Source organism: Pinus tabuliformis, chromosome 1_2, assembly GCF_031772625.1.
Source record: "Pinus tabuliformis cultivar Carrire ecotype Pingquan chromosome 1_2, CPIR1, whole genome shotgun sequence".
Classification (NCBI taxonomy): domain Eukaryota; kingdom Viridiplantae; phylum Streptophyta; class Pinopsida; order Pinales; family Pinaceae; genus Pinus; species Pinus tabuliformis.
The window spans coordinates 707,736,602-707,761,437 of NC_142298.1; positions in this window are offsets into that span (position 1 = coordinate 707,736,602).

A 24,836-nucleotide genomic window follows, 5' to 3' on the forward strand; every position below is an offset into this window, starting at 1 on the left:
CACCACAGACCTAACTCACACAAAGTTCCTTCTCTATGCTCTAATACCAAGATAAAAAATGGAAAGACAAATTAGAATGAAACTTGCATCTCACATGTGAGACATGCTATGCCTGGAGACTACCCAAGCAGTACTGCTCTATTCCATTGATCATAAAATCTGAAATAAATAAGATTACATTCAATTTAGGAAGATAAAAAACTATCTCCTAGAAAATAGGAACTAAATCTAAACTAAGACACACACACAATTGTGAAACAAACTTTCTCGATTAATTTCAACTGCTCATGTTAAAGTAGGGATTCCTTGGATTTTTAATGACAAGAGAGTGCATGGCTTCATTGTTGAACCATGCCAACCATGATTTTTTTTGGAAAAAATCATTTTACTCTTTTCATCATCAAAATGGTTTGATTGTTTCCTTTTTAATATTAAGAGGAGTTAGGTAACTATAAATAGAAGATGACATCCTTGTGATATATGAACTTTAATAAGGGGAAAGAAAAAAGGTGAGTAATAATAGTGTAGCCCACTTTCTTTTACAACATATATATTTTTCATTCTATTCGGTGTTCCTTTACCTCGCTTTGGAGGTATGCTAGTTTTACTATGTATATCGATGAATACATATAATGTAATTTGCAAAGCATCAATGCATTCAACTCATCTCAATAAATTTTAATAGATTTAAAAAGACAATATCGTCTCTAAAGATCAGCCATTAATATCAATATCATTCTTATTTGGAAGACGAGAATTCATTATAATTTTTGACACTCACTTCACAACAGGATGGTATTGTGAACTAATGCCCATGATATGCTTAATCATTATTATCACCTAGAAATGAATGGTTATTTTTGCATTTTTGGGAGCATTCCTTTCTCGATAAATATAGTGAAGAGAGTGTGAACCCTTTGGAGATCAACAATAATTACAAATCATGAGCAAAATCTTGGAACACATAGTTGGGTTTGATCTTGGCTTGAGTATCACTTATAAATCAATGTAGTAAATTGCGAGCATTTAATTGTTTATTTTTACAACTTAAGAAGAGTCAGATAACTATAAATGGAAGATGACAGATGACACCTTTGATATGTATGAACTTTTAAAAGGGAAAATAAAAAAGTGAGTAATAATAGTTTAGCCCACTTTCTTTTCCAACATATATAGTTTGCATTCTATTTGGCATTTCATTTCCCCCACTTTGGGGGTATGCTAGTTTTACTATGCATATCGGTGAATACATATAATGCAAGACAAAAAATCTTAGTAAAGCATCGATGCATTCATCTCATCTCAATAAACTTTAATATACATAGAGAGATAGTTTTGTCTTAATGGATGAGCCTTTAATATCAATATCATTCCTATGTGCAATAGAGAAATTCATCATAATTTTTGGCCACCTCACAACAGGATGGTATTGTGAACTAATGGCCATTATATGCATAATCATTGTTATCACCTAGAAATGAATGGTTATTTTTGCATTTTTTGGGGCATTCTTTTTTCAACGAGTATAGTGAATAGAGTGTGAATCCTTTGTAGATCAACGATAATTGTAAATCATGAACAAAATCTTTGAGCGCACAATTGTGTTTGATTTTGCTATTGAGTATCACTTATGGTTAATTAATGTAGTAAATTTCTCACTTGGATGAAAATGAGAATTCATTTGAGATCTCTTTGATATGACAAATTAAAGAACTGCCATATATTTCGATGAAGGTGAGAATCACCAACATATAGTAATAAACACTTAGATGACATGGGTGACCATGATGGGACACATCTTTTTATATGTGGATATATTTTCTATACAAATATAGTTGGGTACCCAACAAACAAAATAATAAAGTGAATATAACACTTGCATAAGCTTATTTATAACCAAATGTTTCTTATCTTAAATTTAGTTATACTATGAGAAATAGGAGTCAACCCAAGATTCAATTTTACACTTAGATGTTAATAAAAAATCATTGTTAAATAGTTTAATTCCTCTTAAAAACTATAATCCACCCATTATCTAGAAGTACATAATGGATCCCAAAACAAGATTGAAGGATGATTTAATAATAATCAACAAATGCTACACTTAAAATTAGTTATACTAGGAGTAATAGGAATCAATCCTAGATTCAGTTTTACTCTTAGATGTTAATGAAAAATCATTGTTAAATAGTTTAATTCCTCTTGAAAACCTATGTAATCCACCCATTTTCCAAAAATACATAATGGAACCCAACATAAGATTGAAGGATGATGTAATATTGTTATTATTATTATCCAATTTTAAGGTCACGACCAAGCCAGACACTAAATTGGTGTATGAGACTCCCTTGTTTGTGGGACAAGGAACCCACCTCCGCACAATGATTTGACTGCTAAGTCTACAAAGGCATACATACTCTACCCCCTCTGGTTTTTATCCTGTGACCTCTTAGGAGGAAACACATGCTCTTAACCATTAGGCCCATTCAAGCTCTTAATCATAAGAATCAACTAATGCTACTATATATATTTATAACACTTGCATGACATGAGTGACCATGATGGACACTCATCTATATATATATATATATATATATATGAATTTTTTTTATATAAATATATAAGGTACCCAACAATCAAAGCAAATATATCATTTGCATAATCTTAATATTATAAACTTAAAATTGTGGGAAGACCACATGATAAAAGGTGAGGATATTTAGGTTTTAGATCAATAGATTGTAAATGATGGCAATACAATAAACTATAGGCCAAGGAGTAAAGTGAGCAACGTATCTTGTGAATCCTAGACTAAATATACTATATGCTTCTAATTCACCAAATTAGTTCATGTTTAAACCTCAATGGTGTCATTGAAAAGCTGGTAAGGTTGTGCCTATGGACTTGAAGGGCACATTATGATACATGATGATCTAGGTGGATATCAGTGGCCACCCATCTATTCCACTAGCCCACAACATAATTGTCTTATTTTGACAATTTTCTATTTTTAGCGGTTTTAGGTCTTTAACTGCCGAGCCGTTTTGAAACCCTAAATGACATTTTTTGGGGAAATTAGCGTATGTGAGTGTTGACAGTCAAAACTTGTTCTTGGATAGACCTTTTGTAACTGGCTATTGTGTGCGCCAAATAGAGATCCTATGCCAAAGTTGTGACCCCAAGAAGTTGACATTCCAACTTACCCCATTGGGGCCGATAAGCCATTGGTGTTTCATCTTCTAGGGTTATGGTTTTGGGTGTTTAGGGTTTCACATTGTTTCTTCATGATAAAAAGGCTTTCAAACCTCATTGTCACACATTTCATAAGAGGTGTGTAGCTATCACATCTCTTCTCAGAGATAAGCTACTATCATTGGAGCTAGTTTGTTTATCTCTTCTCAGAGATAAGCTATTATTGTTGGAGCTAGTTTGCTTTCATTCTGCATGTAAACAATTTCAACATTTTTGTTTATTAATTAAATTTTAGTTTCACTGCATATCTGTATTTTGATTTCAAATTTGTATTTCATTTCGTTCCCTTCTTAAATTCAAATAATTGGTATTAGAGCGGTTTACATTTTCTCTATTTTTTTGTGCATGTCCCCAATGAGGTCGGGGTATAAGGAGTTGGGACTTAAACTGCTTGATCCTTTCAAGACCATCCTCATCGACCTCGAAAACCTCCAATGGTGGAAGAAAAGAAAGACAAGGGAGTAGTATATCCTATCAAATTGTTGTTCGAAGAAGCCCTCAAGTGACCCAAATATTTCAGCGGATACCAATAGGCAATGCATCTTCATCCAACTACCACTTCAGAGGTGCCGCTACCTTCAAGGTATAAGTTAACTTTGATATTCCTATATTTGAGGCCAAATAGATCTAGATGCTCTAGATAAATGGTTAAATCTGTTGGAAGGATATTTTTCGGTCCATGATTTCTCCAACAGAGAAAAGATTACTTTTACACTCCTAAAGGCCACCCCCCATGTCAAGGATTGGTGGGAAACTTACTGTGAGAAAAGGGTTCACATATGAATCCCCCCCTATTTGCAGTTGCACCCTGTTGGAATTCTTTTAGGGATGTTTTTAAGGAACAATATTACCCTGTTGGAAGCTATGAAGACAAGTACATAAAATAGACCACACTACAACAGGAAAGGGAGCAAGAAGTGCTAGAGTTAATGAATATCTTTCATACCTTGTGAACGAAGTTGAGTATCAAGGACTCTTGAGTGACATATGGTGTTCAAGTACTATGGTTGTGTGCATAAATACATCCAGGCGGAAATGGAGTTCTTGGACATCTCCTTACTTGGTGCAACATTTAAACAAATTTAAACAAATGTAGTCCTCTTCCTCATATGTTATTAAAACCAAGCAAAAATTAAACAAAAGAGGTGAGACTTTGGATATGTGAATTTGAAGCGAGGCAAGGGAGGCTAGGGAGGAACACCCCAGGACAACCCATTGAAACCACAAGCATAGAGTAGTAAAAGGAAGAAGAAATACATGAGAAATTGGTGAGTTCCATAAGAGCCCTGTTAGCTCTGCTATGTTCTTCAGCAGTTGATGGATAAAAATAGGTGTTGAGCAGTGCTGGTTTGGTTGTATAAGGCTGGCAACAGTCTTTCATGCTTTCTCATTCATTTTCCCTTTTTCTCCTTATAACTCCCACACCTCTGTTTCCTCCTTCCCCTTAAATTCCCCTCATTTCCCTTTAAACCCCTTTATCCCTGTTTTTGTCTCAAAACCCCTCATAAACCCTTTTTCGGGCTCCCGGGCTTCTTTTTGTTTAAAACCTATAAAACCCGATAATCCATTTAAACCCCCGTATTAACCTATTTTTTTCGTTTTAGTCCCTGGGCGCTAAAGTCATAACACATATAACTGTGCGCTTTTTCCAAATCATAAAACCTCGGGCCCACGGCTTTACCTGTCACATCAACCCCAAACGTGTGCGTTAAATCTGGGCCATCCGTTCATCCCGCGGAGATCTAACGATTATCGCAGCCCCCGCTCCCGTAAACCGCTCGACTATTAGCCCGCGGGGAAGCGGTTTCCCGCCAGCCATGTGGCACAATTTAACTTGATCGCTCCTCCACGTACATAAACCACCTTTCTCGTAAAGCGGTGCGGGGAAACCACTTACCACCCTTCCAGTACGGTTCCCCACTTGTTAACTCACGATCAACTCCACCGCCCGTCAGCCGTCAGATCTCCTTGATCATGATCCAACGGTCCACGATCCTCCTTTCCGAATTTCTTCTCGATGGCTTCCATAATCCAATCTGCACCATTCGTTTACGCGATCCGACAGTTGCTATTGATCCCTGCGCCTCTGTGTCTTCCATTGCCTCCTGCCATCAGATCTAGGCCGTCCATCTGATCCATCCAACAGCCAGCGTTCTTTCTCGGTTCATCATCCATTTTCAATGTATTTTTCAGTGTTTTCGGCCTGTTTTGTGCGCACGAAGAAGGAAGAGATGATCCAACAATTTGCACATTTAATCCTCAACCTACTACATTTAAATAATAGCACGGTCAAGGACGAGAAGGACGATCCTCGAGCAGCTCAATGACTGTAGCAGTTATTGAAATTCATTCAAACGACTTTTCACCTATTTGTGAAGTACAACAGAGCAACAGAAAGGTCATTTTGTCCATTAAAAGAAATCAAACTATATCAGAAGCCCATATCTAATTGTAAATGTGGTTGGTGGTCAGTTATGACCCCTCCACGCATGGGTCTGCAGAGATTTTTGTGAACAAACTCTATATATACCCAAAAGAAAAATGTAATCAGGTTGATGAATGTTATTTTTTGTGTAAGCTTCAACTTCTAGAGACTGCAACTATTGTGACACCTGCGGCTTCTGGTCTTCATTTCCAACTAATACAAGCTTCTTTTGCTGTTGATTTCTCACTTTCCACTTCTTCTTCTTGTTCCAGGCTGTGCCTGTCATGTATTTATTCATGTGTTGTTGATATTTAGCATTAGAGGGGTTGTCATCCCACCTCTATGTTAGAATTTAGCTGTATCATTGAATTTGTATGCAGGTTTCTGTTGTTTTAATGCTAGAGAGCTGTCATCCTGTCTGTGCATTAAGAAATAGATTGACAGACCTTTTAACTGGTTGCAGCTGGCCATCTCAGGGTCCTGTGCATCTGCTGGTGTGATCAGTCTTCTCCATCTTCACATTTTCCCTAAAACTGTGAGTAATTGGTGGTCTAAAGCCTTGTAGTTTGGGGGTGTTCACCCATGTCTGGGGTTAAGCATAGTAGAAGTGGTTATCTGGCTTGAATATGCAACATTTCTTACATTCATCCACCATTTTACAACATTTTTGTTGAGTTTGTAATGTTCCCGAGCATCTCTGATATACAACCTAGGAGAGTTTCTTGGGGTGATAACATTAATTGGCGCCGTTGCCAGGGAGAGGAGAATTGAAGCTCAGCTTCCCTGGGAGAACGACACAGCTTCAAGCTTTGATGATAGACAAGGTTTGAACATAGTTTCTGGTTGTAATCATCTATCTGGCGACTCCATTGGAGGAATAACATCCTTTGGCGACTCCACATCAAAGTTTTGGCTCAGTTTGTGAGACACACTCGAAGAAATCCTCAAAAATCACCAGCTGAACCAGTGCATGACCCTGAGAGGACTGTCAAATCGAAAAAATCTTCATAGAAAGGGGCATCAGGATCAGGTAAGCCTAAGAAATCTTATTCATCTCTGAAAGATAAAGTTATTGCTGAAGATTTACAGTTTGAAGATTTAGAGCACAACACTGTTAATAAGGAAAAACCTTCAAAGATTAGTTCAGCCCCTTGTGCAGTTAGTTCCCCTTTGAATCTCAGTCCAAAGAAAGCTTCCCATTCAGTCCAAAACATCCCTTTATCTCTGCCATCCATCACATTACTCCCTACCATTCAATTTGCTAGTATTCTTCCAAATATTCCAATCATGGCAGGACAACAAGCTCCTACGAGGATAGAAAGAATTGTAGCTGCCAGATATGGACCATTGGTATTGCATGTTCCTCTAAATCCTATGCTTGTGGGAGAATATAAAAAATATATGCCTAAATTCACTGGAACAGAGGGAGTGATAGCAGAAGAACATCTTGAAGCTTTTACAGTTATGCTGATAATTTAGATATAAGTGAAAATGATGTGTGGATGAGAGTTTTTGTCCAGAGCCTTGATGGAGAGGCTAGGAAGTGGTTTAGAGAATTACCCCAGAGATCAATAACAGATATTGAAGCATTAGATGATGCGTTTTTGAAGCAATGGGGAGATAAAAAAGACTTGTTGTATTATCATACTGAGTTTGGTAATCTGAAGAGGGAAAATGGTGAATATTTGCCTGATTTTAATAAAAGATTCAATCGAATGTATAGTAAGATACCAGCTGAGGTAAAGCCTACTCCCACCTCTGCCAAACTCACTTATGCCAATGCTTTTGACTCTGATTTCTGCCTGTTGTTGAGAGAAAGAAGATGTGCTACTCTAGCTGATATGCAGGATGCAGCACTAGAAGTAGAGTCTAATATCATGGCTGTAGAAAAGCTCAAAAATCAAGCTGACAGGAGAAGACAGAGAAATCAGGCTTCTACTTCTTCTGCATCATCTTCAGAGCCTAAATTAGACAAGATGACTAAGATGATAGAGTCATTGGCTGCTGAAATTTCTAAGTTGAAAGTTGAATAGAATTTAGGGAAAACAAGGCAGCAGAACACATTTGCTCCAAGAAATCCAAATCCTTTCAGAAGAGAAAATGAGCAGTTACAAATTATGCAGAGGGGTGAAGAATCAAAAGAATATCAGAAAGTTAAAGCTCCTTTCCAAAATGTAGTCATGGAGGAGGAACAATTTGAAGAAGATGGGGATGAAATTCACTGCATGGAAGATAAAGGCAGTGCTGCATTTTTTACTCTGGCTGCTTATGAAGAATCATTGCTGCAAGAACAAAACAGTCAGCAATGGGATAGAGAAGCTGTCCTACAAGCTAAACAGCAGCAGAGATATAACCTGAGATCAAATGCAAAAAATGTCAAAGAGAATCTACCCAAAGAGCTGCTGTCCAAACAGAGTCACAGAATAGCAGGCAGAGAAGACCAGCAGCTGATCCAGTCATCCTCAAAGCTCCAATTCAAGAGGTAAAAAGTTCTGATAAGTCATCTTGTTCTTTCAACTTTGAGTCAGAAGTTCAGAAATTGAAAATAGTTGTGCCTCTGGTAGAGTTGGTGAAGAATGAAGTATTTAGAAAGCCTATCCTTGAAGCCCTTAAGCTAGAAACCACACAAACCTCCACTGACTCTGTTAATTTACAAGATGATAAGCCTTCCATTGTGCTCAGTCCTATGATTGAACCTGTTGATAATAATTCTCCATCTTTTTATGTCTCATTGACCATTCATGACAAAATCCTCCACAATTTCCTGCTAGACATAGGGGCCAACCACAATTTAATGCCTAAAGCTGTCATGGAAGAGTTAGGCCTTGATATCACTAGACCCTATCATGAGTTATTCTCTTTTGATTCAGGGAAAGTGAAATGTCTTGGATTGATTAAAGATCTGGCCATTACCTTAACTCAGCTGCTTATGAAGAGTATGATGATGGATATTGTGGTAGCAGATGTCCCTCCTAAGTTTGGCATGTTGCTGTCCAGAGGATGGATTAAAAGACTAGGTGGGACTTTACAGAATGATCTATTTTATGCTACTGTCCCAGTTTTTGGAGGAGAAAGAAGGAGGTTTTATAGAGAAGCACAGTTGGCATATATCATCAGTGATGAGAAGAATCCTACAAATCATCCTATATATGCAGTGGACACTGATTTTGGAGCATGTATTCTCCAAATAGAAGAATCTCAGAAGGCCTCAATGCAGCTCAGGAAACCAACAGTTCAGGCCGAGGAAAAGCAAGGAAGTCAGATTTGGGAGATGTTCTTTGATGGAGCATGTTCCAGGGAAACTGCAGGAGTAGGGGTGGTGCTAGTTTCTCCAAAGAAAGAAAGCATTCAACTATCTTTTAAGCTGGTTTTTCAAGTGACAAACAATATAGCAGAATATGAAGCACTGTTGTTGGGCCTTAATGCAGCCAAAGACAGAGGAATCAAGAATCTGAAGGTGTTTGGAGATGCTGATGTGATTAGGCAAAGCACCCAAGGTTGAAGGCATACAGAGATGAGGTATGGAGAATCAGGGATTCCTTTGATTATTTCTGTATTTCATATATTCATAGAGCCCAAAATCAGCTTGCTGATTCCCTTGCTGTTTCTGCTAGTCTATTTATCCCTCCCATGCCTCCCAAACTAGTTTATGAAGTCCAGATGATGTATAAACCATCCTTGCCTGATAATGTCCACCATAGGAAAGTTTTTGAAGATGATGATGAGTTAAATAGGTTCCTTCAAGTCAATAATGAATTTTCTGAAATGCAAATTGACCAAGATAATGAAGCCTTAGAAGAAAACCCCCAATCCTAGCTTAGAAATAAAGGTGGTAAAGACAACATTGTTCAGCTTCCCAGCAATCATATTCCTAAGGGTCTGATTCCTCTTGAAAGACTGTTTGATCAAAATGATGTGCCTTACAAGGTTGCACAAAAAGAAGACCAATCTGCAGTCTGTAAGTATGATATAGGAAGTCCAGTTCAGCCTAGATATGTGAATTTGTCTGCTCATTTGTCTACTGATCAAAGTGCTAAATACTGCAATTTAATGAGGCAATTTGCTGATGTGTTTGCCTGGGAGTATAGTGACCTGAAAACTTATGATAAGAGCATAATTCAGCATAAAATCCCTTTGGAGAAAGAAACTATTCCTTTCAAACAAAAGCTGAGACCGATAAATCCTATGCTTCTTCCTTTGATTGAAAAAGAAATTAAAAAATTGCTGGTTGCCAAGATTATAGTTCCTCTTAGATATTCCAAATGGGTAGCCAATTTGGTGGTTGTAAGGAAGAAAAGTGGAGAAATTAGACTGTGTGTTGATTTTAAAAATTTAAACAAATGCTCCAAGAAAGACAACTATCCTCTACCAAAGATGGAGCATTTGCTGCAAAAAGTCTCAGGTGCCAAAGTAATGTCTTTCTTGGATGGTTTTTCAGGATTTAATCATATTGCTGTGCACCTAGATGATCAAGAAAAGACTGCATTCACCACTCCTTGGGGCACTTTTATATATGCTAAAATGCATTTTGGGTTGATGAATGCTGGAGCCACCTTTCAAAGAGCTATGGATATAGAATTTGTGGGAGAGAAGGATAAATTTGTCCTTATCTACCTTGATGATATAACAGTTTACTCCAACAGCCATCAAAATCATTTGCAGTATTTGAAAAAAGTATTTCTGAAGTGCAAGAGGTTTGGAATTTCAGTCAATCCCAAAAAATCTCAATTTGCTTTAAATGAAGGCAAGCTGTTAGGACATATTGTGTCTGCTGCAGGTGTTCAGATTGATCTAGTAAGAGTCAAAGAAATTCAGACTTTGTCTGTTCCTAGATCAAAGAAGGATATTCAGTCTTTTTTGGGCAAAATAAATTTTGTAAGGAGGTTTATTCCAAATTTTGCTGAATATGTGAAGCATATTACCTTCATGTTGAAGAAAGGGGTAGAAATCAAATGGACTCATACAACAAGAAAATCATTTGATTCCATCAAAAAAGCTATTATGGAGACTCCCACATTAATAAGTCCATACTACAGCAAGGAGTTCCACATATTTTCTTTTGCCTCTGAAGACACCATTGCAGCAAGATGAAGAAGGTTCAGAACATCCAGTAGCATTTTTCAGCAAGAACTTGAGGGATGTTGAACTAAGGTATGATATTATAGAAAAACATGCATATGCTCTTATTAAATCCTTAAAGGCTTTCAGAGTTTATATCTTGCATTAAAAAATAATTGCATATGTGCCTTCTGCTGCAATAAAAGATGTCTTGACTTAAACTGATGCTGATGGAAGAAAGGCAAAATGGATTGCAAAGATGATAGAATTTAACATAGAGCTGAAGTCCACTAAACTGGTCAGAGGTTAGGGTCTTTCCAAATTATTAGCTGAAGAAAATTGCAGATCTTTAGATATTGATTGCTTGTGCACAATTGCAGAAAATAGTCAGGTAGAAGAGGAAAAAACAACTGAAATAGAGAGAAAGTAGTTAGTGGCCGAGAACCTAGCTTTTTGTAACCGGTATGCTGAAATAATTAATTTTTTGCTAAAGCTAGAAATCCCCTCAGGCTTAAGCACAGGTCAAGCTAGAACTTTAAAACTTAGAGCAAATAAATATTGCATCAATAACAATCTGCTCTACTGGAGGGATCCATTTGGAATATTTTTTAGGTGTCTGGACAAAGAACTGTCAAAAGAAGTTATGCAGAAGTTTCATAACAGCATGTGTGGAGGGCACCATTATTGCAAAACCACAGCCCATAAAATTCTCAGAGTTGGGTACTATTGGCCCACTTTATTTTCTGATATATTTTTTTGTTAAATCTTGTGACAGATGCCAAAGATTTGAAGGAAAACAACAGTTGAAATCCCTGCCCCTAAAACCAATTCAGGTAAGAGGACCTTTTCAGCAGTGGGGCTTAGATTTTATTGGAGAAATCAATCCACACTCCAATGGCCAGCACAGGTGGATATTAGTAGCAACTGATTATTTCACTAAGTGGATTGAAGCAGTCCCTACAAGGAAGGCTGATCATAATGTGGTCATAAAGTTTTTGACAGAGAATATCTTCAGCAGATTTTGCTGTCCACATAAATTAATAACAGATAATGCAGCAGCCTTCAGGGCAAAAGAACTATTGGAAATGTGTGATTCTATGGGTATTAAACTTGTTCATTCCACCTCATATTTTCCACAAGGAAATGGTCTGGAAAAATCCTCTAATAAAAGTCTGATCAAGATAATTAAAACACTGTTAGAGGACAATAAAAAGAATTGGGATTCAAAGCTCAAGTATGCATTGTGGGCTGACAGAGTGACCATTAAAAAATACACAGGCAATTCTCCTTTCAATCTAGTATATGGCACTGAGGCTGTATTTCCAATTCAGCTAACTCTCCCTGTGGCAAAATTCCTTCAAGAAGAGCAGGATGAGGAAGAAGACATGGCAAACAGGATCACTGATTTAGCAGAAATACATCAGATTAGAGAATAGCTGGTTGAAAAGGCTGCAGCACATCAGAGAAAGATCAAGGAAGCCTTTGACAAGAAGGAAAAAATAGATAATTTTCAGATTGGTGACTTGGTTTTGAAATGGGATGCATTGAAGGAAAAGAAAGGCAACCATGGGAAATTTGATGCTTTCTGGACAGGGCCTTTCATCATTTCACAGGTTCAAGGGAACAACACCTTCATACTGAAAAGTATGGGAGGAGAGACAGTTTTTGATGGCCCAGTTAATGGGCGGTTTTTGAAAGTTTATGTTGTTTAAGGTCTTTGGCCTTAAAGGTTGTAAATATTTTGTTTTTATCAGTTTTGTGCAGGCAAAGTAGACTCCATGCCCAATGGAACACTAGGAATTTTGACTAATTTGCTTTCAGCTGGAAAGGCAATGGTCTGCAGGTTCTTGAGACCTCACAGGGAGGATCTCATCCCCAGAAGGAGCCAGTGTTAGCTCTGCTATGTTCTTCAACAGTTGATGGATAAAAATAGGTGTTGAGTAGTGCTGGTTTGGTTGTATAAGGCTGGTAGCAGTCTTTCATGCTTTCTCCTTCATTTTCCCTTTTTCTCCTTATAACTCCCACACCTCCGTTTCCTCCTTCCCCTTAAATTCCTCTAATTTCCCTTTAAACCCCTTTATCCCTGTTTTTGTCTCAAAACCCATCATAAAGCCTTTTTCGGGCTCCCGGGCTTCTTTTTGTTTAAAACCTATAAAACCCGATAATCCATTTAAACCCCCATATTAACCTATTTTTTTTGTTTTAGTCCCCGGGCGCTAAAGTCATAACACATATAACCGTGCGCTTTTGCCAAATCATAAAACCCTAGGCCCGCAGCTTTACTAGTCACATCAACCCCGAACATGTGCGTTAAATCTGGGCCGTCCGTTCATCCCGCAGAGATCTAACGGTTATCGTAGCCCCCGCTCCCATAAACCGCTCGATTGTTAGCCCGCGGGGAAGCGGTTTCCCGCCAGCCACGTGGAACAATTTAACTTGATCGCTCCTCCACGTACGTAAACCAACTTTCCCGTAAAACGGTGCGGGGAAATCGCTTACCGCCCTTCTGGTACAGTTCCCCGCTCGTTAATTCACGATCAACTCCGCCGCCCGTCAGCCGTCAGATCTCCCTGATCATGATCCGACGGTCCACGATCCTCCTTTCCGAATTTCTTCCCGATGGCTTCCATAATCCAATCTGCACCATTCGTTTACGTGATCTGATGGCTGCTATTGATCCTTGCGCCTCTGTGTCCTCCATCACCTCCCGCGATCAGATCTAGGCCGTCCATCTGAGCCATCCAACGGCCAGCGTTATTTCTCGGTTCATCATCCATTTTCAATGTATTTTTCAGTGTTTTCGGCATGTTTTGTGCGCGCGAAGAAGGAAGAGATGATCCAACAATCTGCACATTTAATCCTCAGCCTACTACATTTAAAGAACAACATGGTCAAGGACGATCCTCGAGCAGCGCAATGACTGTAGTAGTTATTGAAATTCATTCAAACGGCTTTTCACCTATTTGTGAAGTACAACAGAGCAACATAAAGGTCATTTTGTCCATTAAAAGCAATCAAACTATATCAGAAGCCCATATCTAATTGTAAATGTGGTTGGTGGTCAGTTATGACCCCTCCACGCATGGGTCTGCAAAGATTTTTGTGAACAAACTCTTTATATACCCAAAAGAAAAATGTAATCAGGTTGATGAATGTTATTTTGGTGTAAGCTTCAACTTCTGGAGACTGCAACTATTGTGACACCTGCAGCTTCTGGTCTTCATTTCCAGCTAATACAAGCTTCTTTTGCTGTTGATTTCTCACTTTCCACTTCTTCTTCTTGTTCCAGGCTGTGCCTGTCATGTATTTATTCATGTGCTGTTGATATTTAGCATTAGAGGGGCTGTCATCCCACCTCTGTGTTAGAATCTAGCTGTATCATTGAATTTGTATGCAGGTTTCTGTTGTTTTAATGCCAGAGAGCTGTCATCCTGTCTATGCATTAAGAAATAGATTGACAGACCTTTTAACTGGTTGCAGCTGGCCATCTCAGGGTCCTGTGCATCTGCTGGTGTGATCAGTCTTCTCCATCTTCACATTTTCCCTAAAGCTGTGAGTAATTGGTGGTCTAAAGCCTTGTAGTTTGGGGGTGTTGACCCATGTCTGGGGTTAAGCATAGTAGGAGTGGTTATCTGGCTTGAACATGCAGCATTTCTTACATTCATCCACCATTTTACAACATTTTTGTTGAGTTTGTAATGTTCCCGAGCATCTCTGATATACAACCTAGGAGAGTTTCGTGGGGTGCTAACAAGCCCCACTCATAGCACAAATGAATATCGCGCATCACAGTCACTAGTGGCCGAACAAAAAGCTTCAGAGTCAGATATAACTTCCGACTCTAAACTAGAACTCAACAATGGGAAACAAGTCATTGATGCAGTACTCAGTGCCATTTTTGCCACCACCAAGATCCAACGAAGTGAGCTTGAAGATCCAGAGGAAGGTGAGCCTAACTTCTACTCCCAAATGTGGGTGAAGTGTGCATCGCTGTGTTTCATTTTCGATAGTGGGAGTCAGAAAAACCTCATCTCAAAAAAGTTCATTAAGTAGTTGGGCCTATCGACAACACCATACCCACAACCATAAAACATCGGGTAGTTCCACCTAGGGAAAGATCTCCACGTCAGCTAATAGTGTTGCGCATCGTACAACATCAAGCCTTTCACAAGCGAGGTATTGTGTGATTTTTTTACGTTTGAAGTTTGTGATGTTTTGTTAGAACAATCATACTCGTGGAAGCATCATGTTATGTATGAGTCCAAACCTCATACTATTACTATTTTCTTTGGGCAGAAAATTCTACAGGATTCCTGTTATGAAACCAGCTCACAAAAAGATAGAAAAGATAGATGGATGCCTTAGAAATAAGCCTCTTCGAGGGGGCAACCTCCTTTACATTACACAAATGAAAAATTCTTGGATGATTCAAATGACAAAACCTCCTATCTATATATAGGATTCTAAGGGGTCACAATATAACCAAGCCGACCTAACAACAATAATATAAAGGCACAAAAATAACAATAGAGGGATTCTATGGGGCACAATAATGACAATATGGGGACAATAGGGGCACAAAAATAAAAATAAGGGACACAACGACAATAGTAATGGGGGAATCACTAGTATTATAGGGACCTAACATGCCCCTCTCCTTCAAAAAAGTGTTGTCCTCAATGCTTGAGTAGTTCTGGATGATTCTGTATAAAATTCTCATCCTCCCATGTGGAATCTTCAATGGGTAAGTTCTTCCACTTGATGAGATACTCTGAAATTGATCGATTTCGTAGCTGTCGAGTTCTTGTTTCTTTGACTGCTTTAGGTCCCAATATGATTTTTCCTTTCTCATCAAGTTCTTGCAATATTGTTTGAGATGGAAGCTTGTCACCTATAACCTTCTTTAAGCATGAAACATGGAAAACTGGGTGCACTCGGGAAGCTGAAGGAAGGTCCAATTTGTATGCCATAGTACCTATCTTTTGCAACACCTTGTATGGACCATAATACTTTGGCGATAATTTATTATCCTTCTTAGCTTGCTTGAGGGACATTTGTTTATATGGTTGTAGCCGTAGGAATACCCAATCACCTACATCAAAACTTTTTTCGCTGTGATGTTGATATGACTGCTGTTTCATTCTATTTTGTGCCAAGGTGAGGTTATCCTTTAAGAGTTGGAGAACTTATTGTTGATGCTCGATGTGATCTTCCACTGCTTGAACCTTAGAATTTTCTCTTAAATATGATGTGATGGATGGTGGATGATATCCATAAAGTGCCATAAATGGGGTCATTTTTGTTGCAGTATGGAAGGAAGTGTTATACCACCATTCAACCAGAGGCAACCATTTGACCCATTGTGCCTGTTTATCAGATACAAAGCAACGGAGATATCCTTCCAAACATTTGTTTACTATCTCAGTTTTCCCATCAGATTGAGGATGATAAGATGAGCTATGAGCTAACTGAGTACCAAGACAAGAAAATAATTCTGTCCAAAAATTTCCAGTGAAAATGGGATCTCTGTCACTTACAATAATCTTTGGGTTTCCATGTAGCTTTTGAATTGTTTCCATAAATGCATTAGAAACTGCACTTGCTTTAAATGGATGAGATAATGAACAAAAGTGTGCATACTTGGTAAGTTTGTCAACTACCATCATGATAACACTCTTTCCTTCGGACTTGGGTAATCCTATGATAAAATCCATTGAAACCTCCTCCCAACGTTGGCTTGGAATGGATAAAGGATGTAATAGTCCTGGGGTCTTAATTGTTTCAACTTTATTTTGTTGGCAAACCAAAAATTCCACCACAAACTTTTTAATATCCGATTTAAGGCCATCCCAAAAAAAAATCCTTCTTAACCCTGTGGTAGGTTTTTAGAAATCTTGAGTGCCCTCCTAAGGGAGAGGTGTGAAATTCCCTAAGAATCTTTTGTTTGAGTTGGGAATTCTTACATAGGTATAACCGATCCTTGTACCATAACGAATCATTTTTCCAGCTAAATGTAACAAATTTACTAGGATCTTGTTGTATCTTTTGAATGAGTGCCCACACTTCCTTGTCATTCTTCCATTCATCCCTTGCTTCGTTTATCCAATCTGGTTGGATAATAGAAATGACGCAAAGAAACGCTTCCACATCCTCATCCTTTCTTGAGAGTGCATTTGCCACAACATTTTTCTTCCCTTTTTTGTAGATGATTTCAAAGTCATAACCCAACATCTTTGTGACCCATTTTTGCTGCTCTTCTGAAGATAACCTTTGTTCTAAAAAGTATTTAAGACTATCATGATCTTTTTTTACCTTGAAGTGTCTTCCCATTAGGTAGGGCCGCCATTTCTTAAGTGCATGTAGTATTGCCAACATTTCCTTCTCATAAATAGCTTTGTGTAAATACTTTTCCTTTGATTGGATGACTTCCGAAAGCAATGGGTCTTTCTTCTTGCATTAAAACAACACCAATTCCATTTCCTGAAGCATCACATTCCACTATAAAGGTTTTTGTGAAGTTCGGTGTAGCTAAGACTGGTGCTTGGCACATTGCCTCTTTAAGATGTTCAAAGGCCTTTGTTGCTTCTGCAGTCCATGAAAATGCATCTTTCTTCAATAATGTTGTTAGAGGTGCTGCTATTCTCCCATAATTCTTAACAAACTTGCGATAATACCCTGTCAACCCGAGAAATCCTCGTAGATGCTTTATGGATGTGGGGATTTTCCATTCCTTAATGGTTTTAATTTTGCTAGGGTCTACCTTAACACCTTCATGAGATACAATATGACCCAGATATTCCAACTCTTGTACTCCAAAGAAACATTTGGAGATTTTTGCATATAATTGTTTCTCCTCCAATAGTTTGAGCACCATGTCAACATGTTGGACATGATCCTTCCAAGACTTGTTGTAGATTAGTATATCATCAAAAAATACTAACACAAATTTTCTAAGGAAGGGTTTGAAAATGGAATTCATCAAACCTTGAAATGTAGAAGATGCATTAGTAAGGCCAAAAGGCATGACCAAAAATTCATAATGACCCTCATGAGTTCTAAATGTTGTTTTTGGAATTTCTTCAGTCTTCATTCCGATTTGATGATATCCTGAACAAAGATCCAACTTGGTGAAGTAAATTGGTCCATGCAATTCATCCAATAATTCATCAATGACAGGAATGAGAAATTTATTTTTAATAGTGAGCTTGTTGAGCTCCCTATAATCTAGACACATGCGCCATGATCCATCCTTCTTGTGAACCAATACTACTGGAGTAGAGAAAGAACTTTGAATAGGTTGAATTATACTAGCCTCTAGCATTTCTGCAACCATACGCTCAATTTCACTCTTTTGGACATAGGGATGTTTGTAAGGCCCGATGTTTGGAGGAACACTTCCTGGAATCAAATTACTAGTATGATCATGATCACGAATAGGTGGGAGGTCTTTGGGAGTCTCAAATACCTTGGAATGATTGTCCAAGACTTTTTGGAGATATGGAGAAATGGATGATTTCGATGTGGGAACCTCTAGTTAACATAATTGTGCAATTATTCCTCGTTGTTCTTTCTTTAGAAGCTTTGTCATTCTGTTAGAGCTGATTATCTTTTCTAGTTTCCTTGCGATACCCCTTAATTCAACTTCCTTTCCTTCTGAAGAGAATTTCATGCAAATTTCTTGAAAATTAAAAGCTATTGTACCCAAGGATTGTAACCATTAGACTCCTAGTACAACATCAGCACCACCCATTGGAATGGAAAGCATTGGGTTATTCAATACATATTCTCTCATGGATAGCTTGATATTATGGCACTTTCCTGAGCAATTTATGGTTCCTCCACTTGCAACCATCACTTGACACTCTGGTGCTGGATATAGGAAGCAATTCAATTCCTTGGCTATCTTACAATGAATAAAATTATGGGTACTTCCCGAATCAATCAACACTATTACCTTCTTCTTCTTGATATGCCCTTCTATCTTGATAGTTTGAGGAGTGGTAATTCTAGCCAATGCATTACAAGATATGGCCGGATTCATTTCTTCTTTTTCTAGGGTTTGTTTCTGGTGTATATCTTCTTCTTTTGACGTTTCTTGTTCCTTTTCTTCCTCCTCTTCACAATCTATGTAAAATAATTTCTTCTTTGACCTTTAGTGTATTTGCTATCACAACTGTAACAAAGCCCTTTTGCTCTTTTTTCTTCCAATTGTTGTGGTGTCAACCTTGAAGGTTGTGGATGGCTATGGGCAGTAACACTTCCATCTTTATGAGTGTGAGTGGTAGGCTTCCTTGTTGCCATAATTTTTCTTTCCATTTTTCTTGCCAACCAGAATGCCTTCTCCAATGAATTTGGTTCCCAAAGGCGAACCTCATGTTGGATGTTATCTTTTAAAGTCCTTATGAACACATCAATCCTATGCTCCTCTGCAATATCTTTTACCCTTATATTCAATTTTTGAAAGTCCTCAATGTGCTCCATCATTGAACCCTTTTGTTTGAGATTTATCAATTGGCTAAAAAAAGTGTTGCTTTTTGTATCCTCATAATGTGCTATCATTTCATCCGTAAAAATAGCCTAAGTGAAAATTTGTTTACAAGAGCAGAGCCATCGATACCATACAAACTGATTTGGTTCCAAATATAAAGTTGCAATGCATACCTTTTGTGTGTTTTGCACATTATGGAGATCGAAAAATTTCTCCATCTGTAGTATCCATGTTTTGGGATCCTTGCCATCAAACTTCCTCATATCGATCTTTGGAACATGGTTGTTCTTCGATCCAACGTTAGAGTCTATGAAATCATGATTAACATTTATTTTGTTCTCATCATGAGTTTCCTTTACAACCCTTTCGCCATTAGTAAGCATTTGTTGTAGAAACTTTGTCAAATTTGTCTGCAAATCTTCCATGCCTTTCTTTAAATCATCCATCTTAGCTTTTACGCCGTCCGTCTTAGCTTCAACGTCATTCATCTTAGCTTCTACACCTTTCTTTAAACCATCCATCTTAGCTTCTACACCTTTCTTCAAACCATCCATCTTAGCTTCTATGTCTTTCTTTAAACCATACATCTTATTTTCTGTTACTTTTTGTGCGAGTGAAATTTGTTGCACTTGGTCTCGTAATTTTGATATATCATGTTGCATTCGTTCCTCTTCTTCATGAGTCATGCTAGAGCTTTCAAGTTGCTTACTAGGTGTTTCCATTTTCTTTCTTTGGGGCATCAATTATCGATAATAATGCTTCACTATGCCCTTTGAATTTCTTCAAACTAATTTTTCAAACCAAGCTTATGCAAAAATTTATAAAAACTACACACCTTTTTTCACTTTGTAGGAGCTCGATATTGAATCTGATGTATCTATGTAATTTTGGATCTCCCAGGTCTGAAATTGCTTCTTGTGGTAACCCTCTAAACAATCTTTCTAACCTCGCAATTCTGATCAAGATTCGATTCTCCATTGAAGAGTTATGCCAAATCTCCCACGATGACCTGAGTATAGACTAGTTCAGTAGAACGAACTTGTATGACGTGCTGCGGGTCACTGTTTCAACCTTACATTCTGAGAATTATACCCAAAAAAACTACAGTCCGTCCCCTTTCTGTAACTTCTTACGAAAATTCAATCTAATGCTCAGAGCGAAAGTTATGACGATTTTCCCAAGGTGACCTGTTTGGAATGTAATTCGGGGGTCTGCAAAACCCTAACTTCCTCAGATTATATCTCCGAACATATAGCGAGACAGGATCTGAAATTCAGAGCCACGATTCAGAACGATTTCTTCTCAAATGGGTTTTTTTTAGCTTCTAAATCTTCATAGCGAAATAGTTATAGTGAAAATTTCACGATGACACATTTTAGATGAAATTCTGGAGCTTGCAAAAACGCTAACTTCCTCAGATCATATCTCCGAAAATATAGCGAGACAAAATCTGAAATTCAGACCGGAGGTTCAGCGTGATTTCGTCTCAAATGGATTTTTTTTAGCTTCTGAAACGTTGCAGAAAAAGGTTATAGCGAAAATTCCATGATGACCTGTTTGGAGTAGCGAAACCTTAGAATCCAAAGCTCTGATACCAAATGTTATGAAACCAGCTCACAAAAAGATAGAAAAGATAGATGAACGTCTTAGAAATAAGCCTCTTCGAGGGGGAAACCTCCTTTACATTACAAAATGAGCAATTCTTAGATGATTCAAATGACAAAACCTCCTATCTATATATAGGATTTTAACCAAGTTGACCTAACAATAATAATATAAAGGCACAAAAATAACAATAGAGGGATTCTATGGGGCACAATAATGACAATTAGGGCACAACAATAAAAATAAGGGATACACCGACAATAGTAATGGGGGAATCACTAGTATTATAGGGACCTAACAATTCCAGAAGAAGCCCCGCCTACTACCACTTCTTTAATGTCTGCTAAGCAATATAGTAAGATCATCTCTCAAAATGGGAAATTTGTTTTCCTTTTATTCACTCTCAAAGTAAGGGAAAGATCATGGCCACATCCATGGCCTCTAGAAAGGGATCCTTCGCACAACAAAAGAAAGTGGATAGAGTCATGAAAGAGTACGAGGACATCTTCTCCTCACCCATGGGACTACCTTTGCACTATTGGGTCAAGCATTCAATTGACTTGACCCGTGGTGCACCTCTACCTAATGGGCCAATTTATCATCTCTCTCTTCTGGAAAATGAGGAAATCAATAAGCAAATCCAGGAGCTGCTACAAAAGGGGCACATTCAACCAAGTTATTCACCTGTTGGGAGCCTAATCGTACTCATGTAGAAGGACTTTGCATTGATTATCGAGCTCTGAACAAAATCACAGTCAGGAACATATACCTGATTCCATGGATTTATGACCTTCTTGACTAGCTCGAGGGGGGAAAGTACTTCAACAAGATTGTCTTGAATTTTGACCATCACCAAGTTCCAATAGAACCCACGGGTGTGTGGAAGAACATGTTCAAGTATAAAGAGGGTCTTTTTGAGTGGTTTGTCACGCCCTTCAGTTTAATGAATTCCCTTGCAACTTTCGTGAGGCTGATGGATGGAATCTTATAGCTTTTCACTAACTCGTTCATGGTTGTATATCTAGATGATATCCTCATCTTTAGCAATAGTTGGGTAAATAACTTGCAACATATTCGATAGGTCCTTCAGACTCTGCGACAACACAAGCTACCTGCTAACCTAGAAAAATTATCCTTTGGTATGGGAAAGGTCCAACATTTGGGTTACATTATTGATGAGCAAGGTGTGCATGTGTATCTAGCTAAGATCGGGAGTGGTCAGCCTCGACGACTGTAACAGAGCTTCATAGCTTCTTAAACATTGCTAATTTCTATCGAAGATTCGTGTTGGGATTCTCTCATATCACATGGCCCTTAAGCCAAGTTACCAAGGGAAGAGAAAAAACAAAGTTTTTTTGGTTTGAGTCACAACATAAGGCATTTGTTGAATTAAAACACTGCCTTTGCTCTACACCAGTGCTCACCCTACCAGACTTGCAACAACCATTTGAGATTGAGATATATGCCTTTGAATTTTCTATTGGTGCAGTCCTCACTCAACAAGGGCATTTGGTGGCCTATCATAATGAGACACTCTTTGATACTGTTTGAAAATACCCCACCTATGATAAGGAGATATATTCCATTGTACATGTATGCTGGTAATGGAAACATTATACTTTGGGGAAGGAGATGACCATCCACACAAATCATCGACCTTTTCAATTTATGCAAACATAGGGGAAGTTACAGAACAATCACCACAAAAAATGGTCGACATATTTGCAACAATTACATTTGAAAATTAAATGCAAGAAGGGTAGCACCAATCACATTGCAAACTACCTCAATCGACCCTAGATTGTGGCACTGAATACAGTTATCAACTCTTGTGGGCTCGAGACCCTTGGATGGCCGCAACTATACAACACTGACTCGAAATTCGCCACCTACAAGATGTTGATGACCGATAAGAAAATTCTATACTTCCACCTTCAAGATGGACAATTGTGTTATCTGATACACCTTTACATTCCTTCAAGCGAGCATGACAAGTTGATCGAGGAGGCACATTACAGTCAAGTAGTAGGACACTTTGGTGTGGAGAAGATAATGGCAGTACTACAGAAGTATTTTTATTGGCCAAAACTCTGATAGGATGTATGCAATTATACTAGGTCTTGAACTGCCTATGTCATTGCTAAACCAACCATTAAGAAGAAAAGCCTATAAACCCCTTTGCTTACTCCTAGCCGACCTTGGGAATCCATGTCCATGGAATATGTCTCTGGCCTTCCTTCTACCAAGCATGGTAATGAATATGTGTTTGTCGCTGTTGATAGAGTTTTTAAGATGGCCATATTGGTTGCCTGCAAGAAGAGTATCACAATAGAAGTCACTGCCAAGCTCTTCTTCAAACAAGTGTGGGTATTTTGGGATCCCATAAACCATCATATCATATCAGGATAATAGGTTCTTAAACACATTTTGGTAGAGTCTTTGGTCATTGTTGGACACCAAGCTCACTAACTTCCACCCCTATACTGATGGCCAAACAAAGGTTGTCAATAGGATAATCGTGCACATATTACATGTACAACTCCCTCCCCTAGGATAAATTAATTAGAAAATAAAACTAAAACTTTTTTCACTCCCATTTTCCTACCCATAACCCTTACCCTTTTCTACACCACCACCCACCTAACTTCCACTTCCCTCCCCTTCTCCTTATTAACCCTCATTTCTCCCTCTTTTTTCTCCTTTTTAGTCACCTCCCTTTCTCCCACTCTACCCCTCTTGCACTCACTCCCAATGGATTATATAAAGTGACTAATCACATACTAGCAAGACAACCCTAGACTAGCCAAATCATCACCAAAAAGAAAATGGAATAGATATGGGGTAGCTAACCTCCACCCTTTTCAATGGAAATGTGGCCAAAGGGAGCATGCAAGGGGAAGGACACATGGATGAAAGGGTGGGGTTATCAAGTTTGGAGGATTAAAATATTCTTTTTAAATGTGTTTTAAATTTTTTTATTTAATAATTTCACTTCTTGTTATTATTTAAGATTTGGAGTTAATAAATTACTTAAAGAATAATTTGTATAATGTTTTGTTCCTAAATATGAATGATATATTATCATTTAAATTTTATATATTTTTATTATTTAAAAAATATTATTTTAAATAAAAAAGTATAGATAAAAGATAAAATTATATATATATATATATATATATATATATATATATATATATATATATATATATATATATATATATAAAATTCATTTTTATTTTAAAAAAAAATAGAATTTTAAAACTTTTTATTTTAAAAATGTCGATTTTACATTTTTTTTTTTTTTCACTAAATTTTATTTTAAAAGCTATTTATTTTAAAGCATGCAAAAGTTATAATTTTGCAAAATGAGGTTAATCCTTTTGGAAATGTGGTTTAATTTTATTTATTAAAATTTTAAATATATAAACCTATTGATATGTCATCATTATAAAATAACTTAAAAGAAGGAAAACGTGATATTCAAAACAAGATTTTTTTTAAAATTGGCATTGTGCATGTATTTGAAAGGGAATCTGGTTAGTAACATTGACATTGATGTCAAAGGTTATGAAGGCTTGATGTCAAATGGTTAAGAAGATATAAATGAGTGCACTTGGTTTGTAAGGTTGATTATAATGATTACAATGGTGTGAAGAATCAAGACTTTTTACAGTGATTTGTAAACAAGGTTGTAAAATTTATTGTTTCTTGTTCTTAAAAGTAAAGACATGGAAACCGAGATCTTGAGAATTGTTTCTTTTCATTGAAAATGCAAGTTATTTTTGACTTACAATATGATATATGTTGAGTTTACATTTTTAAGAAGTGCACTCTCTTGGCTTATATCCAAGCCATGAACTCTCTGATTAGTACCCAACTTGTAATCTAATTAACATAATAATGTTGTTGGTGCTATAAGTACTTCAAAATTTCTTGAATATGTTGCAATACATATGGCTAAAAGCCTGGGAGAACTTTGAATTTTCCCTAATTCAGAGAATGAACACA